Raw genomic sequence first — 19,733 nt, forward strand, 5'->3', positions numbered from 1 at the left:
ATCCCTTGAACATAGCTAGATGACCAGCAAATCATTACCCAAGAAAGCAACCTGAAGACTGGCAGAACCAAGTCCACAGCTACAGGGAGAGAAGAAGCCACATCAAAGAAAGGGAGGAAGTGCAGAGAGGGGGGTTGGGGGAGAAATATATCAAGGGTGCTGCAGAGGAGAGAGAACCCTCATTGAAGAAAGAGGGAGAAGGAGAGGAGCACACAGGGGAACACACAAGGTGAACTTTTCCCCAAAGACACATGAAAAGAAGCTCAACAGCACTCATCAGCAAGGAAATACAAATAAGTACTAAAATGAGATATCACCGCATGTCTGTCAGAAGGGCTAAATTTCACAACACAAGGAACAACTGGTGTTGGCAAGGATGGGGAGAACAGGGAACCCTCTGCCACTGTGGGTGGGAATGGAAACTGGTGAGGCCACTCTGGAAAACAGTACAAAATTTCATCAAATGTTACAAATAAGATGGCCCTGGGGCACCTGGGTGACACAGTCAGTTAGGTGACTGAGTCTTGATATCCACTCAATTCAAGATCTCAGAGTCATGAGACTGAGCCCTCGTTGGGCACCACACTGGCAGCATGGAGTTCTCTTGGGATTCTCTCTCCGTCTCTCTCTGCACCTCCCCATCTCTCCCTCTCTCCTCTCTCCATCTGAAATTAATTAATTAATTTAAAAATTTACTTACCATTCAAAACTTAGAGTTTCCTATGATCTAGCAATTGCACTACGAGGTATTTACCCAAACCGTACAAAAACACCAATTCAAAGGGATAGAGGCACCCTAGTGTTTTCAGCAGCACAATGAAAAATAGATGGAAAGGGCTCAAATGTCCATTGGCTGAGGAATGGATGGAGATGTGAGATACATATGATGGAATATATATATGATGGATAATATATAATACATATATTTATATATATGATGGAATACTACACAGACGTGGAAGAGAATGAAATTTCCCTTTGCAACGATTGGCTGGAGCTTGAAAATATTAAGCTAAGTGAAATAAGTCAGTCAGAGAAAGGCTTATGCGGTATGATTTCACTCCTATGTGGAATGGAAGAAACAAAAGAAATAAATAACCATGATGGAAAAAAGAGAGTGGCAAAACAAGAAACATACTCTTAACTATAGAGAACAAATTGAGAATTACCAGAGGAGAGATGGGTGTGGGGATTGAGTTATATAGGAGATGGGGATGAAAGAGTGCACTTTGTGATGTGCACCGGGTGTTCTGTGGAAGGGTGAAACAACTGAAATCTACACCTGAAACTATTATTACACTGTATGTTAACTAACTGGAATTTAAATAAAAACCTTAAAAACCATTCTGTATTAGCCATAGGGAAAGGCCCTGTGCTGAAGTGCCCAAAACATTCCTATGTTTCACATGACATTCTTGTCCCTCATAGACATATAGAGTAACACTTTCCTCACCACCTCTCCGTGTAGACACTTGTGTTTTACTGCTGAAAAGTACCTTTGCTGCAAGAGAGTTTTAGGAAGCTTCTTGGGGATATGTAGTCAGAAGTATTCTTAAACCCTTGTGTAGAAGCCCCAGGAAATGACCTAGCATTAGGTGCCTAAAAGTACAGTGTGACACACTGTATCTGTCTCTACCAACTGAGATCCCTGGTTTGTAGGTGAGTTTTGAAACCATCCCTGACCCAATGCAGAGCTCTGATGTCTTAGAGGACATCAGGGTCTGATGTCCTAGAGGACAGCTACCCCCATGACCCAGCTCCCCTGGTGCTAGGCAGGCAATAGTATGGTAGGAATGGGAACCATGTGGACCCCCGCCCTAATGGATGGAACTACCCTCATTTTGAATAACAGACAGTCTGTGAAAATACACCATGCTCCATGACATGATCAGCACACAAAAAAGTTTTTGTATGAATAGCACACCAAGGTTCATTCCAACATATTGATCATCACATGGAAGCACATTCTTCATATTGCAGAGCCACTGCTGACCCTCCCTACCAATATGACGGGGTGAAACACATCAGAATTCGAAGTTCTGCTCAATTTCTTAGGGGGGAATGTGGGCCTCTTGCTCACAGGGCTCCTTAGGGCATCCCGTGGAACACTCCTGTAGCCAAAGACCACAAAAGTTCTTCTACACATGAAGAACACTGGCCTTCGGTGTATCCTGTTTCAGAAAATTGCTTTATCATCCATCAAGGCCCGTCTTGGTGTCCATAAAAACTCAGTCTCTTAGAGTACTATATCTTTCTGCAGATGTCCCATGGAGACCAGTCCTTGTGACTGTGTGACAGGTGGAGCCAGAGTCCGTGGCCTTGTGGTTTCAGGACTATATAGACATCCAGAGCCCTAAGGCATCAGAAGGGGTCCAGCTGAGAGCTGTGCATGGGGAGTCTCAGGCAGATGTATAGGCCAGGAGCTGGCTCCCTTGCTGGGCCTCGGGGAAATGAAGATAAACATCTCCGTTCCACACTGATCACATTCCCATTGGATGGAAATATTGAATGCCTTTGGTCCTGGATGCAGTTATCTCCTCTGCCTCCTTGTGTTTCATGTCCCTTAGGAGCCATGGAGCTGACACTCGCTCAGCACATACCCAGGGATGGACATCGTGTTACACTCGGTCCCATGCTCAGTTATAGCCATCAGCTTCAGGTATCCCAAAGGAAAATACCCCCTCAGTTCTGTGAGCTTGGTGGTTGGTTGTACCAAGAGGTGGGGGGGTAGCCTGATTGCCTCCTTGCTCTGCCTAATTGAGGTGCCTTCCTTCTGAAAAAAGATAGTTCACACAGGAGCAGTCGGCTCCAGAAGTTTGCCAGCAGAGAAAGGGCCCTCTAGGGAAAGAGGGCACCAATGCCCCTCTCCACACTTTGGAGACAGTGCTGTACCTCCCAGCTACAGCACTGTTACTGCTCACTCTATGCAATGATGCAAAAAGTAACAATAGCCAACCAAGTCCCAGGGCTCTCTAAGTCCTTCTGAAGGAAGAAGACAGGACTGGTGTTGATAGGGCTCCTAGATGGAGAATCTAGAGTGCGTTTTTGTCTAAGCCCTCTGATGTTCTTCTTCTTACAGCCAGGTTGCCAGAAACAGAGTCTGGGCATTCACCTCTCCATAGGATTCCTCTTACAAGCTCTGAGGAGCTCTGGGCTTCCTTATTCACCTTGACACATCTTTGACCTCTTGTAGAAACATGGTTCTTCCCACAATCCATTCAAGAAGCAGTGTCTCAAGAGTTGTATCCTCTGCCTTTTAGCTGGGAGTGTGGCCCAGTCCTTGTGACTGGGGGTGAGAGTTTGCCACAGGGCTCCTTCTTCATCAGTTCATTTGATTTCAGAAGCATGCAGCCATTCTGAGTCTCTGGGCATTTGAAGGGGCCCAGCAGAGGATGTTTTGTAGGATTGGTCAGAGATTTGGAGAGGGAGCTGGCATCTTTATGGGCTGAGGCAAATGAAGCAAGACATCTTCTGTCCAAGTCAATCCCCATTCCCAGTGAAATTCTTGAGTTTTAGCCCACCTGGAACCCATTTAATTTGCCTTGCTGTGTGTCTGACAAAGTAATTTTTTTCTCCCTTAGAGCCATGGAGCCATCACTAAGTTGGCAAACCTGGTTAGGCCGCAATCTCCCACTCTACTCCTGTGTTCAGTGAAGGCTATCAGGCTCTGCCAAAGGAAAGACGGCTTTGAGTGCCTGGGTGCTTGGTGCTTGGCCTACTGTGGTGTGAAGGATAAAGGGGAGCCAGCTTGCCTCACTGTTCTGGATCACTGAGTTGCACTTATTCTGAGAAGTTTGCACATGGGCAGTAGGAACAAGGAGGGGGGTCCACACTGGAAAATCCCATGCCAGGTTTTGGGGAACCAAGTCCTTGTTACAGATTCCTGAGCAAGAGCCCTCATAGCCCCATAGCTACAGCTCAAACACTGTTGCCTCCTTCAACTGATGGGAAATGTGGCAGGGATAGACCAAGTCAGAAATCCCTGGCTCCTTAAGAAGACAGGCTTCTTGCTGACACGGCTTCCAGGTGTAGTCCTTCAGAGGGCCCCTTTGGCCTAATCCCACAGGCCATTCTTATTCTGGATACCACCTGGTTGATAGGAGGGTATGTTGGGTACTTCATTCTCAACTTTCTCCAAATCTCATGTGTTGTGAAGAACTCTGGCAGTGTGTGTCTCCATTGCGACTCCTGAACTTTTCTGATGAAAGAGGGTTTGCATGGACACTATTCCAGGAGAGTGTTCAAGAGTAACATCCTCTTGCTTCAGCTTGGCTGTTGGTGGTGTGCTTGTGATGGTGATAGAGGTATTGCACTGGGCCCTTCTCAATTTGGTTTCAGAATGATGTGGCCCTCCCCATACCCAGGGTGTGTGAAGGTGCCCCAAAGAATGCAAGTGGGTAGGCTAAGCCTGAAGTTGGGGGTGGGTACCACCTCCTGTGTGTGTCAAGAGGAAGGGAAAGTTGGGTCTCTTTCCTTGGTTTCCCCCATGCCCACTTGAATGCACAGCTTTGACTCACCTCTATTCATTCCTCTCTAATTGTTGCTTTCCTAACTTGTCAGTTCACACATGGAGACCCTGTGTCTGTCCCCTACTGCAACCAAGATCCCTGATTGGGGATGAGTTTCCAAGGCTTTCCTGACCTGACGTGTGGCTCTCAGAGTCTGATGTCCCAGAGGACATCTATTCCCCCTGTCCCTGAGCCTTTGGTGTTGGGCAGGTTATAGTATCAAGGGAATGGGTAGCCTCCTTTACCCTCATCCCTAATGGATATAGCTACCCACAACTGAAAGAACAAACCGTCTGGCAAGTGCAATATCCTCCATGACCTGACCAGCACACAAAAGCCCTTTGAATATATAGTGCACCAAGACCTCGTTCCCACCTCTTGATCGTTGCATGGAAGCACATTCTTCATATCTCAGATCCACAGCTGACCTTAATGGATAAGATGGGCAAAAACGCACTAGAAGCCAAAGTTTCCCTCTATTTCTTAAGGGAGAATGTGGGCCTCCTTTTCACAGGGCTCCAATGGTTATCCTTTGCTGAACTCCGGGAGCCAAAGCCCACAAAATGTGCTGGTGATTCCTGAGCAAGCAAGCTTGCGAATACATAGTGCTAGTCAGGTTCTTCTAAACATGAAGAACTCTGGCCCTCGTTTTTTCCAGTTTCATAACATTGCTTTATCATCATTCCAGGTTCGTCTTGGGGTCCTTACAAATTCAGTCTTTCAGAGTACTATCTCCAGCTTGCAAATTTCCCATGAGGCCCAGCCCTTGTGACTGCGGAACAGGTGGAGCTAAAGTGGCTTTGGCCTTTTGGTTTCAGGTCTACATGGACATGCAAAGACATCGGGCATTGGAAGGGGGTCCAGTCGAGAGCTCTGTGTGTGACAAGGCTGGGCCAGACATATTAGCGAGGAACTGTCCCCCTTCCTGGGCCTAGTTGAAATGAAGATAAGCATCTCTATTCCACAGTGATAACATTGCCACTGGATGGAATTATTGAATGCCCTTTGTCCTGAATGTAACCATATCCTCTCCCTTCCTGTGTTTCTTACTGCCTCTTCATTCACTCTTAGGAGTCTTGGAGCTGGCATTCACTCAGTAGGCACCCTTGGATGGGCGCTGGGTTCCCACTCAGTTTCATGCTCAGTTATAGACATCAGCATTTCACAGATATCCCAAAGGAGATAACAGAGAGCCTTGATACCCTGACCATGGTGCTTGGCTGTTTGTAGTAAGGGGTGGGTGAGTGGAGCCAGCGCACCTCTCTGCCTGATTGATGTGCCTTCCTTCTGAAAAGCAGACAGTTCACACAGGAACTAAAGGCTCCAGAAGCTGGTTGGCACAGAAAGAGCCTCTTATAGTAAGAGGGCACAAATGCCCTTCTCCACACTTTGGAGCTACAGCTGGGGGAACCTCCCAGATATAGCACTGTACCTGCTCACTACTTTAAATGTTGCAAAAAGCAACAAAAGCTGACCAAGGTCCAGGATAAGCTAGGTCGTTCTGAAGGAAGAAGGCAGTGCTAACACGGCTCCCAGATGGAGACACTAGATGCAGTTTTGCATAAGCTCTCTGGTGTTTCTTCGTCTTATAGTCAGGTTGCCAGGAACTAGTTCAGGGCACTGCCTTCTCCATAGAATTCCCCTTCCAAGCTCTGAAGAGCTCTGGTCCTCCTCATCCCACTTGCTGCATTGTTGCTTTCTGGTAGAAACAATGTTCTTCTCACAATGTCTTCAGAATCAGTGTCTCAAGAGTCCTATGTTCTGTCTTTGACCTGAGAGTGTGGTCCAGTTCTTGTGACTGTGCAAAAGTTTTTGCCACAGGACTCTTTCATTAAATCACTGGTTTTCAGGAGTATGCATCCATTCTGAGGGCCAAGGAATTTGAAGGGACTCAGCAGAGGATGTTTGGTGTGTATGCTGGCCACAGATTTGGGCAGGGAGCTGGTCTCCTTCTGGGCCGAGGGCAAATGAAGCAAAACATCTATGCAAGTGCATCCCCATTCCTACTTGAAATTTTGAGCTTTGGTCCACATGGTGCCCATTTCTGTCCCCTTGCTGTGTTTTTGAGAAAGTATTTTTTTTCTTCATTAGGTGCCATGGAGCCATCCCTCAGTCACTTGGCACCCCTGGGTAGGCCACAAATTCTCACTCTGCTGCTGTGCGCATTGAGAGCTATCAGTCTCTGCTCTACCAAAGGAAAGCAGGCATTGAGTGGCTGGGTGCTTGGTGCTTGGACTGCGGTGCTATGGAGGGTGAAGGGGAGCCGGCTTGCCTCACTGTCCTGGATGATTCAGGTGCCTTCATTCTGAGAAGCACACAGTTTGGGCAGTATGAACCAGAAGAGCGTCATTAGAAGAACCCTTGCCAGGAATTAAGGAACCAAGTCCTTGCTGCAGATTCCTGAGCAAGAGCACTCACAATCCCATAGCTACAGCTCAAGCACTGCTACGTCCCTCAACTGATGGGAAATGTGGCAGGGATAGACCAAGTCAGAAATCCCTGGCTCCTTAAGAAAGAAGGCAGGCTTCTTGCTGGCAGGGCTCCCAGGTGTAGTCCTTCAAAGCCCACAGGCCTTTCTTATTCTGTGTAGAACCTGGTTGAAAGGAGTGTGTGACTCTAGTGCTAGTTCTGGTGACTCTAGCAGTGTGTGTCTCCATTGCCACCCCTGAGCCCTTTGGAAGAAAGACTGTTTGCAGGGAATCTATTCTGAGACAGTGTCTCAGAGTACTATCTTCTTTCAGCTTGGGGGTTTGGTAGTGTTCAGCTTGGGGTTAGTGATGGTGATATAGGTGTTGCATTGGGCAATTCTCATTATGGTTTCAGAGTGATGAGGCTCTCCCCAAACCTAGGGTGTGTGCAGGTGCCCCGGGAGAATGCCCTGTGGCTATGCTAAGGCAGAGGTTTGGGGTGGATCCTGCCTCCTGTGTTGGACAAGGGGCAGAAAAGGTCATGCTCTCTTTTCTCGGTTTCTCCCATGACAATTTGAGTGCACAGCTTTGATTCACCTTATTGTAATTCCTCTCCCATTGCTGCTTTCCTAAGTTTGTCTCGGTTCACACACAGAGACCCTGTGTCTGTGCACTATAACAACAAAATTCCCTGCAGTGGAGGTGAGTTTCCAAGCGTTTGCTGAGCCAAAGCAGGGCTCACAGAGTCTGATATTCCAGAGGACACCAAGGTCCCCTGTCCCTGAGCCCTTGGCGGTGGGCAGGCAACGGTATCATGAGAATGGGTAGTCACGTGGATCCTGCTCCTAATGGATGGAGCTACCCTCATTCAGAAGAACAGACGGTCTGTGCATGTGCAGCATGCTCCATGAGCCTGATCAGCAAACAAAAAGCCTTTTGAATCTACTGCACCAAGCCCTCATTCCCTCCCCTTGATCATCATATGGAAGCACCTTCTTCATATCTCTGAAGCTCTGCTGCCCCTCTCGATGGATACGATTGGGCAGAAGCACCCCAGAAGACAAAGTTCCTGTGTATGTCTTAAGGAAGAATGAGGGCCTCTTCCTCACAGGTCTCCAACGAGCATCCTTGGCAGCACTCCTGTAGCGAAAGCACACAAAAGGTCCCTGTGATCCCTGAGCGTGCCAGCTTGTGAGTACATTGTGCTACTCAGGTTCTTCTAAACATGAAGAACTTTGGCCCTCATTGTTTCCAGTTTCAGGACATTGCTTTATCATCCATTACAGTTCGTCTTCTCCATAAAAATTGAGTCTTTGAGAGTACTATCTCTGACCTGCAGGCGCCCATTGGGGAAAGCCCTTATGAGTGTGGGAGAAAGGTGGAGGCAAAAGAGCCTAGTCGTTTTGGTTTCAGAACTGCATGGACATCCAGAGCGCTAGGGCATCAGAAGGGGTCCAGCCAAGACTGTTTTTTGGTGGGGCTAGGCCAGATGGATTAGCTGGGAGCTGGCTTCCTTGCTGGGCCTAGCAGAAATGAAGATAAACATCTCCATTCTACACTGATTGCATTCCCATGGGATGGAATTATTGAATGCCCTTTGGTCCTGGCTGCAGGCATTCCCCTGTTTCTGATGGCGTCTTCATTCACCCTTAGCAGTTATGGAGCTGACACTCAGCAGGCATCCAGGGAAGGGCATCACATTCTAACTGTGTCCCCTGGTCAGTAACAGCCATGAGCATTTGATATTACAAAGGAGAATAGACCTCCAATTATTGATCTTAGTGCTTTGATATTGGAAGCAAAGCGTGGGGTGAGTGGAGCCAGCTCACCTCGTTGTTCTGCCTGATTGAGGTGTTTTCCTTCTCAATAGCAGACAGTTTACATGGGAGCAGTAAGCTCCAGAAGCTGGTCAGCACAGAAAAGCCCTATACACGAAGAGGCACCAATGCCACCTCTCCACGCTTTAGAGCCACAGCTGGGAGAAGCTCCCAGGTATAGCACTGTCACGGCCTACACCATTTCATGATGGGAAAAGCAAGAGGAGCAGACCCAGCCCCAGGGCTCTCTACATCCTTCTGAAGGAAGAAGGCAGGCCTGTAGCCGACAGGGCTCCCAGATGGAGACACTAGAGGGCGCCCTTGCCTAAGTCCTCTGGTGTGTCTGATTCTTCTCAGGGCCTGATTGCCAGGAGCTGATGCTGAGCCCTCCCTTAACTCTGGCCTTATCCACCTTGACACAATTTGATGTCTTGTAGAAACAATTCTCTTCCCACAATCCGTCACAGCATCTCAAGAGTCCTATCCTCTGCCTTGCATCTGGAAGTCTGGTTAAATTCTTGTGACTGGGGGTGAGCTTTTGCTGCAGGGCCGTTCTTCATTAATTCACTTGGTTTCAAAGTATGTGGCAATTCAGACGCTCAGGGCATTTGAAGGGACTCAGTAGTGAATGCTTTGGTGTGTACTCTGGGACAGACATTTGGACAGGGAGGTGGCCTCCTTCTTGGCCGAGGGACAATGAAGCAAGACATCTTCATTCAACGGAGATCCCTATTCCCACTCTAATTGTCAAGCTTTAGCCTACCTGGCGTGCATTTCCTTTCCCTAGATGAATTTCTGAAAATTTATTTTTTTTCTCCATTAGGAGTCATGGAGCGATCAATCACTCAGAAGGCACACCTGGGTACCTTCAAACTCTCACCCCTCTCCTGTGCTCAGTGAAAGTGATCAGGCTCTGCTCTACTAAAGGAAAGAAAGTCTTGAATCCCTGAATGATTTGTGCTTGGCTTGCTGTGCTATGAAGGGTGAAGGGAGCCAGCTTGCCTCTCTGACATGGATGATTGAGTTGCCTTCATTCTGAGAATAAGACAGTTTGCAAGTGGGCAGTATGAACCAGCAGGGGTTCAGCTTTGGAAGAGCCCTTGCCAGGAATTAGAGACCACTTCCTTCTTGCAGATTCTTAAGAGCCCCCAGAACACAATAGCTACAGCTCAACCACCACTGCCTCTTTCAGCCATGGGAAAAGTGGCAGGGATAGACCATGACAGAAATCCTTGGCTCCTGAAGAAAGAATGTAGATACTTGCTGAGGGCTCCATGGTGTAGTCCCTCAGAGGGCTCCTTTGCCCTAAGCCCACAGGCCTTTCTTATTCTGTATGCAACCTGGATGATAAGAGACTGTCCTGGGTACTTCATTCCCAACTTTCTCCAAGTCCCATGTGTGATGAAGAACTCTGCCAGTGTGGGTCTCCATTACCAACCCTTACCTCTTTTGATATAAGATGGTTTCCATGGAAACTATTCTGATATAGTGTCTCAAAGTAATATCATCTTCTGAAAGAAGATGGGGGTTTGGTGGTATTTTTATGATGCTGCTAGAGATGTAGAGATGCTAGATGCAATAGATGCACTAGCACTAGAGTGGGCTTTGAAGGACTACACCTGGAGCCCTGTCAGCAAGAAGCCTGCCTTCTTTCTTAAGGAGCCAGGGATTTCTGACTTGGTCTATTCCTGCCACAGTGGCATTGAGCTCAACTTCCTTAGGGATAGGTTGAGCAACGGGGCCCCTTGAGATGTGCCTATTGTAAGTCTGCTGACAAAGGGAGGCCTAAGGCATTGCAAGGTGCTCGGGACAGTATGTCTGCCCACGGGCCAAGTCCCGAGGAGCTGGGAGGGAAGGCCTCACTTGTGGGGCCAGAAGGAGCTTAGCTACTCATTTCACTCTCAGCATTATGCTGTGCTGGAAGCCAAGCTATCCCAGCTGAGTGGCAAGGCCCGGGCTGTGGCCAGATTGCTGACTGCAAGGCGACCCACTGACAGTGAAGCTTCTTGTACTCCCGCTTTTAGGTAATTTGGCCTTAATAAAGTACCTGGGGTATTGTCTCTTGGGGAATTGCCCTCGACAGGCCCCCTGGGAAAAGAACCATTAGGGAAGAAAATGAGGTTCCACAAGAAATTCAGTGGCCTTACATCTAGCCCTTGCCATCCCCTATGGAGACTCCTCTACTTGCAGGAAGGATAGCCTCATGTATTTTCCAGCAAAGACAGCCGACTAAGGAGAGACATATGGATTTGAAAGTCTCACTCTGGCAACTAAGGAGTGTATCTCTGGGCACAGGTGACTTCAACCCCTAGGCCCACCTGGCCCCCCGGAGGCATTCCAGATGATGACTGAACCTAGTCAGTTAAGGTACAGAATGGTTCATTCGTTCCTAGGTGCATTGTCTCTCTGAGAATGTATGAGGCATAGGTTTCTAAGTTTTTTTCGGCCCCCTCCTGGCACCTCAGACCGAGGCACATTGTTCTTCTGGCCTCATGTGGTTCAGAAGTCATGTCCCTGTAAGTGTTCCACTTGAGGTGTTGAGAAAAGGAGGGCCTTTCATGAGAACAGCAAAGCAAATGCTTTGTAGATTATAGATAAACGCAGATGCATAATGGAATATTGTAAGAAATTAATCAATGATCAAAGGGTATGTGGGAATATTAGGAAAAAATCGCCATGTTATTTCTGAAAGGTTGAATACACATAAGAACATTTTTAAAATTAGGGAATGTTAGAAAAACGTAGATGACATATGTTACAAGGAAATCACTAGCCAATATAATGCCACATTGTCTGCAATAAATCGGCCAGTTGAACACACTGCTGTTGTCTGTGTTCATTTTTAGATTACTTTTAGTTTTTCTGCTTTAGTGTTTTATTTAGTTTTGTTTTATTTTCACCGACGCTATTCCATCCTTTGGGAACCCATGGACCTGCTGGAGTTGGACTCCGGCAATGCTGTCCTCATCTGCAGTGAAGAACGTGGGCCATTGATATCTCCATCCCAATGCCCTAGGCCTCTGAATGCCTGCACGGGTTTGACACCAATATGCCAGGGGCCCTGTGACCAAAACGATGGCACAGTCACAAAGATGGGACTAGGATCTCCAGCTGAACACCTAGCATCAGCCACGGAAAACATGGAAGATGGAATGCACCCAGAGAAGAACTACTTTGAAAATAGAGCAAAGGGGTGAAAATAGATTCACAGAGGGCCGGAGGTCTTCACTAGGAATAAGAATTGGTTGATGTGGATAATGCAGTGACTAGGGCCAAATGCTAGCAAGCTGGCTGTCTCAGGAATAGGCGACACCTGTGGGCTTGGGTGAAGGGAGCCCTTTACAAGCTACACCCGGGAGCCCTGTGTGAAAGGGGCCTGCGTTCTTCCTTCAGAAAGAGAGGAAAAGCCCTGGACCTGGGTGTGTTTCTTCCCCTTTCCCATCAGAAAACAGGGGTGGCAGTGATTCAGCTATGGCTCTTTGGGACTCATGGCTGACGGTCAAGTGGTGAGAATCTGGCCTGGCTCCAAGATTCACTTCAACGTCCCTTTGGGCACTATCCAGGGCCTGGGGCAAAGTGCCCAAGCAGGAACCATCTAATCTGCAGGAGGAAGGCACCTCTGGTAGCCAGGGGAGGGAGGCCAGCTGGCTACCCATCCCTGCGATGACTCTAGGTGACTAAGCACTAAGACCCCAGGGACAGACGGGCCTGCTCTCCTCTGGGATACCACACACTGAGTGCTGTTAATTGGCCCAGGAACTGAGTGGCAACTCCACATCGATGTTTGGACCTGGGCTAGGAAGCAGACACAGACCCATGGATCCTGCAATATTCTAGTTCAGAGTATATTTCTGAGGCTCTGGCTCAGAATGGCACCCAGGTAGAACCTAGTCTGAAAACAAGAGCAATAACATGCAAGTAGGCACCTTGAAGCCCAAAGGTTTTCATTACAGAAGTCAATGGGTAGAGTTAGAATTCAAGCCTCCTGCTCTCTCCTGGCAGGCTGACTGTGTGGGCAGGAAGAAATACGTGAGGGTGTGGTAACAGGAAACCTCCATTGGCTACACCTGAGCATGCAATCTGCAGGAGGTGTGTTTTCTTCCTTCAGAAAGAGAGGCAAAAAGGGATTTGGTGCTTTGTCCTGTCCTTCCCATCAGGAAAGAGATGCACCATTGATGCGGAGGCAAGGGGTTCTGCTGCTAGATGTTTGGCACGTGTTTGGAACCTGGACCTGATGCAGTGGTCCTTGAAGGAGCCCCTTCTGTGCTGCCCAGGTCCAGAAGCATAGTGTGCCTATGGGAACCATCTGTGAGTCGAAATGAAGGGAGGTCCACCCTTCACTGCCCTTACCCAGCAGAGCTGGCCAAGCACCAAGCACTCAGGGAGAGACAAGAAGGACATCCTTCCTTACACTGGAAGTTACCGTTTGCTCTCACATAGCACAGGACCAGAGCGAGAGCTTAGCGCCAATCTTTGGGCTCGGCTTGGGTGAAGGGAGTGAAAGCCCAGGCCTCCCTCAATGTGTCCCAAGACTTGGAAAATAACAGATTGGTGGGAATGGCTCCAAGGGAGACCAAGGCTCTACATTACAGACGCTCTACCTGCACCAGAGCCAGGTTCCAAACACTTGAAGGCCCACAAGGAGACCTTTGATCACTGAAGGAATACTGCATCTATACCTGATGGACAGGGCAGGAGGAAAGGCAATGGCCAGAAGAATTCCGGGCTTACCAACCTTCTAGATAAACACTGCTTGCAGTGGGGGCCTCAGGTTTAGTCAGGGGACATTTCTCTGGGTGCAACACGTTGGAGCGTCTTACATTTGAGGTTATGCTCGTCGCTTTATCCTTTGCTTTTTCCTTGTCTACTCTGTAAGAAAGATCGTTGGGCCTCTGTGTACCCATGTCCATTTCTGGTCTTTTTTCAAACTACGTTTCCGCTGGTAGGCATTTGGGGCCAGGTTTTATGAGCAATTCTTTCTCATTTTAAGTGAGGGTTTGGGTCAAGTTCTCTGGACTCTGGGATACTTTGGGCTACGGGGCCTCTCATCGCATGTGTTTGAGAACCATGCGAACATCAGGAAACCTAGTGCATTGGAGGGGCCCAGCACAGAATGTTGGCCTGTATGTGGGCCCAGAGGAGTTAGAAAACCAGTCTTGCTTCTGCAACAAGGAAACTGTGAGCCATACGGTACTTTTTCAGTTGTATCCCGTTCTCATTTGAATTCCAGAAGAAGATTTCCTCTGGACTGGGCTTCCAGGTAAAACCAGTGGTTTTGTTCCACCTTCCCCACGGCAGAGGTGCTTCCTATTCTGAGGACAGCCAGCTTCACATAGATTCTACTAGTCACTCTATTCTTTGCTTGTTCTCGTTCTCGTAGTTAAGGAAGAACTTTGGCCTTCCATGTGTCCATTCCCATTCTGTCACTGGTTTGCTTTCCTTTGTGAATCCTGATTTCAAACATTTTTCATTTTTGAGGGGGAGAGAGAGAGAGAGAGAGCTAGCAGGTGTGGGGTAGGGACAGAAAGAGGGAGACACCCGATCCGAAGCAGGCTACGTGCCGTGAGCACAAAGCCTGATGTGGGGCATGGCCTCACAACGATGAAATCATGACCTGAGCTGAAATCACGAGTCAGCCACGTAACCGACTGAGCCTTCCATGTGCCCATCCCTTGTGGTTCATCTATTTATATCCTGGTTTCCACTAGGCACAATGGGCCTGTCAGTAACTCAGTGAAAAACCAGGGATTGGTGGAAAGTTCCCACGTGGCTCCCAGGCTATCTGAAAGCATTCAGTATCTGCTACACAGAAGGATCCACTGACCTCCCCCGTGCCCCCTACCTGCCCCTCCCCCCCGCACAGACACATATTGAAGACAAGTTGGCATGGGAATAGTTAGCAGAATTGCAACCACTATCTTCTACAGATGCCTGCATTCTGAAGAGCAGACAGTTCACCCATTTGCAGAATCCTTCAGGCCCTGCAGAATGTGCAGGAAGAACCCATGCAAGCACCAGTACAACAGAGGCACTTTCCAAACACTTGAGGGTCAGCCACAACCTACAAGCTGCTAACTGTATAGCATGACTGTCTCAGAGGAGAGGGGAAAAAAAAATCCAAGGCCAGAAACTTTCCATCTCCTTTTGAAGGAACAACGCAGGAGGTCTCCTTTGTTGTAGCCCCCACAGTGTTCTTACTGCTGAGACAACCATCTTGCCTGGAGATTCTGCTAGTCGCTTCATTTTTTCTGCTATGTGCCATTCTCTTCGGTTCATAAAGACCTTTGGCCTTCTGTGTATTCTCCTCCACCCTGTTGCTCTTTTCCAAGCTCAGTTCTCCCTGTTGTCCATTCAGGCACACTGTCACAGAGCCATTTCCTCTACGTTTATCTAGGGATTCTGGCCCCGTTCTTGTCACTCTGGGATATGCTGGGCCACAGGGTCCCTGAAAAATTGCCTTTCAGGAGGCAAAAGGGAAAATGCACTATTGGGGCCTCATCAAAATAAAAAGCTTCTGCACAGCGAAGGAAACTGTCCTCGAAACTAAAGGGCAACCGAGAGAATGGGAGAAGCTATGTGCCAATGACATATCAGATAAAGGGTTCGTATCCAAAATCTAGAAAGAACTTATCAAAGTCGACACCCAAAAAACAAACACTCCAGTGAAGAAATGAGCAAAAGACATGAAGAGACACTGCTCCAAAGACGACTTCCAGATGGCCACCCGACACATGAAAAAATGCTCAACATCACTCACCATCAGGGAATTACACATCAAAACCACAATGGGATACCACCTTATCCCTGCCAGAAAGACCAACATTGACAACGGAGGCAACACCTGAGGTTGGCGAGGCTGGGGAGAAACAGGATCTCTTTGCATTGCTGGTGGGAATGCAAGTGGTGCAGCCGCTCTGGACATTACTCAAGAACTTAAAAATGGAACCTCCCTACGACCCAGCAATTGCACTACTAGGTATTTATCCAAGGGATACAGGAAGGCTGTTTCGAAAGGGCACATGCGCCCCAACTTCTATAACAGCACTATCAACAATAGCCAAAGTATGGAAAGAGCCCAAATGTCCATCGGTGGATGAATGCATAAAGAAGGTGTGGTCGATATATACAATGGAGTGTTGCTCAGCAGTCACAAAGAACGTCATCTTGCCTTTTGCAACTACATTGACAGAACTAGAGGGTTTTATGGTACGTGAAAGTAGTCAGTCAGAGAAACACAAATATCCTACGACTTCACTCATCGGAGGCCTTTAAGACACAGAACAGATGAACATAAAGGAAGGGAGGCAAAAATAATCTCCAAACAGGGAGGGGGCCAAAACATAAGAGACTCTTAAATATGGAGAACACACAGAGGGTCCCTGGACGTGTTGTGGGAGGGGGTGTGGGCTAACTGGGTAAGAAGTGTTAAGGAATCTACTCTTGAAATCATTGTTGCACTAGAGGCTAACTAATTTGGATGGAACTCAAAAAATAAAATAAAATAAATTGCCTTTCAATACCCTGTTGGCAAAGGTAAGCCCAGGGCATTTCAAGGTGCCCAGCAGGAATGCATGTGTATACACAGGGTCAGAGGGATCAGGAGGGAGCTATCCTTACTTCTGGGACAAGAGGAACATGGAGCTGGACCGTTGCTTCTCAACTGTATCTCATTCTCAGCTGAAATGAGAGCCTTTGGCCGTGTGTGTAGCCGTTGCAATTCCCTGGCTGTATTGATAATTACGTCTTGGGTCCCAGGCAAGGCCAAGGAGGCCATCCCCCACATAGGGAGTGCCCAGACATTCCTAATGAGCTCTGACTCTTGTCTGTGCTAAACCAAGAGCAATCAGTTTCTGATATCCCCAAGGAAAGATTGCCTTCCTGGGAGTACTTGGTGTCTGGCTGGCTGAGAAAAGAAATGATGGTTAGCCAACGTGTCTCCCTCCCTGCATGTTAAGGACGCTTTCGCTCTGAAGACCAGTTGGCTCCCCCGTGGGCACCATTCTCGAGGACCTTGTTAGCACTGAAAGACACCATTCAAGAACTACTGCACCACAGGCCAGTTCAAAACACTTGAACACAAAACCACGCCCCTGGTAACCCTGCTGCCTCTCTCCTTTGATCAGGTGACAAAAGGAAAAGAGAGAACTCCCGAAGCTTTTCTTCTCTTTCCCGAGTAAGAATAAGGTATCTTGCCATGAAGACTCCTACTGCAAACAGTGGAGGTTTCCCTTTGCCCTTGCCCATAGGTGTTTCTTATTCCTGACACAGTCAGCTTGCCAGGAGATTGTAGGAGTCATTTCATCCACAGAATTATCCCATTGGCATCTCTCATAAGAACACTGTGTCTCTATGTACCTATTCCACCATTTCCCTCTCCTTTGTGTGTTTTTATTACTTTTCAGAGAGAGGGAGAGACAGAGAGAAAGAGAGAGGAGAGGGAGACAGAGACAGAGAGAGCAGGCAGTGAGGGGTAGAGTGGGACAGATGATCCCAAGGCGTCTCCCTGCTCACAGGAGAGAACTGATGTGGGGGAGGGCTTGCAAACCATAAGATCATGACTTGAGCAATGAAGCAATGTTTAACCAGTGAGTCACCCAAGAGCCCCCATAGCCCCATGTCTTTTAACAGTTTAAAACATGTATTTCGCTTTTGAGAGAGTGAGTGAGAGAAAGAGAGAGGGGGACATCACAAGCAGAAAAGGGCCGAGAGAGAGACAAAGACTCTGAAGCAGGCTCCAGGCTTCGAGCTCTCAGCACAAAGCCCGACTAGGGACCCGAACTCAAGAACTGGGAGACCATGACCTGAGCAGAAACCGAGAGTTGAGGTTTAGGGGAATGAGTCATCCAGGTGCCCCCTTTTACCCTCTCTAAAATGAGAATCTTCCATGGGCACATCAGGGCCCATGGTTCAGAGCAATTCCCTCTGATTTTAATTGGGGATTCTGGATGAGTTCTTGTGATAGCACAATCACTTGGGCCCTAGGAGCCTTGCAACATGCCTTCCAGATCTAAATTGACAACATGAGATGGAGGTCAGGGGAAGGTACCCAACAGAGAATATGTGTGCGTAGTTAGGGCCAAAGGGTGTGGGAAGGCAGTTGACCTCACGTCTGGGACAAGGGCAAATGGCGCAACACATTTCCCTCTCAGCCTTCTCCCATTCTCATCTGAAAGGAACCTTTCGTTGTCCTTAGAGCCATTCCCATGCCAATGCTATGTGCTAACTAGGACTTGGTTTGCAGGCTGCGTGAGCCAGTGAGGCTGTCAATCGCACAGTGTGCTCCCAGGCATGGATGGTGAGTTCTCACGCTGCTTCTGTGCCCACCAAGGGAAATTATTTTCTGACAACCCACAGGAAAGATAGCCCTGCTCTCAGAGAGCACTTACTGCTTGGTCTCAGATTCTGAGGAGCACAGAATCCACGCATACGAGCTCTGTTCCAGGACCTGGTCAGTGCAGACAGTGGCCCTTCACCATCTAATGCATAACAGAAACGGTTGCGAACACTTGAGCGACAGCCTGGAGCATGGACCCACTACCCCTGAATCCCTGCTGCCTCTATCTCCTGATGGGAATGGCAGGAAAAACAGCCAAGGCCAGAAGCTATCCCTCTGTGGCAGAAGGACATAGGCAGACCCATTGCAGACTGGACTTTCCGGAGGTTTTCCCTTTAGAGTTTCAGTTTTTCTCTGGCCTCAGGTGTTCTTCCTCCTTACGCAGGACCTTGCCAGGAAATTGTCATTCTAGACACTTCATTCTAACCTGTGTCCCTGGCTCTTCAGTAATGAATCACTTTGGCCATTCGCATTTCCGTTTCAACGAAAACCTTTTTTTCGGTATACAAAGACCCTTCTCTCTGGGTGCCATTCAGAGCCTGTGTCCCAGAGAAATATCCGGATATGTGGAACTTGGGTCCTCCTATGGCCCTCCCAGGTTTCTTTATCTACCAATTTCCCTGTTTTGACTTAGGAGCCATAGAGCTGTCACTCACTCGACCCGTGCCCAGGGATACGTTTTCACACCAGCCTGTGCACGTTGCAGGTGGGGCCCAGCAAAGCAGCTCAACCACTACCAGAGACAGCACTTGCACTTACCCGTCTTGGATTTACCTTCCATCTGGGGCACAGATGGGCCGCAGGACCACGGGTATCATTATTGGGTGCAGGTCACGACCAATAGAGATTAGAAATGAGAAAGTCTAATATTCTGAGAGGAATCATGCTCACTTGCTGTCCATGTGCGGTCATTTTCCTATCCAGTTTACTATCCCCACATGTGCCTTGGCACATACATACTGATGATGTTTTCAAGAAAAAGTAGACCCTAGGGAAGTGACAAGGGAGAAAGAAGAAAAGGGGTAGAGAGAGCTCTGCCATGGGGCAGCCGCATCCATTTGCTTGGCTGCAGGCTCAATGGCCCAAACATGGACAAGGAATGCCTGAAATTAGTAGGTGTCTGCTGGACCCAGGGCCATCCTTGGCGCAGACTCCAGAAGAAAGGACGAGGGTGCTCTGGGGGCACCTCGAATTAGGATGAGCTAACTCCCCTTAGTTAGACAACAGCTACAGAACCAATGCTTTCAGCGTTCTCCTGTATGTAGAGTGTTGGGACTCTCCAGAGTTCCATCTGATCATAATGGGTCAACTGGCCTTGGCTCTCCCTCCACGACTTATATCTCCATCACCCCACCAGAGCCTCTCGCGTTTTCAAGCCTCTGGAAAAGACAAGAACTAACGTAAAATGGGAAGTTGTTCCATTCTCTGAATGATGCTCAGGGCAAGATCTATTCGTTTTAAAACAGGGCAACCTTAATGATATGTGAACAGACGAGGCAACGCTGTGCTGTTGCCAACCTCTGCATTTCTTGCAGGCATATTGCACACTGGCCAACACCACGACTCAGTACATCCTTCTTATAGGTTAATCCTGGCTTTCATCAACACAACCCACCATAACTATCCATTTCCTGTGAGGGTACACATGTGAGAGGCCTTTGGTGCT

This window comes from Lynx canadensis, chromosome E1 (genome assembly GCF_007474595.2).
Source record: "Lynx canadensis isolate LIC74 chromosome E1, mLynCan4.pri.v2, whole genome shotgun sequence".
Lineage (NCBI taxonomy): Eukaryota > Metazoa > Chordata > Mammalia > Carnivora > Felidae > Lynx > Lynx canadensis.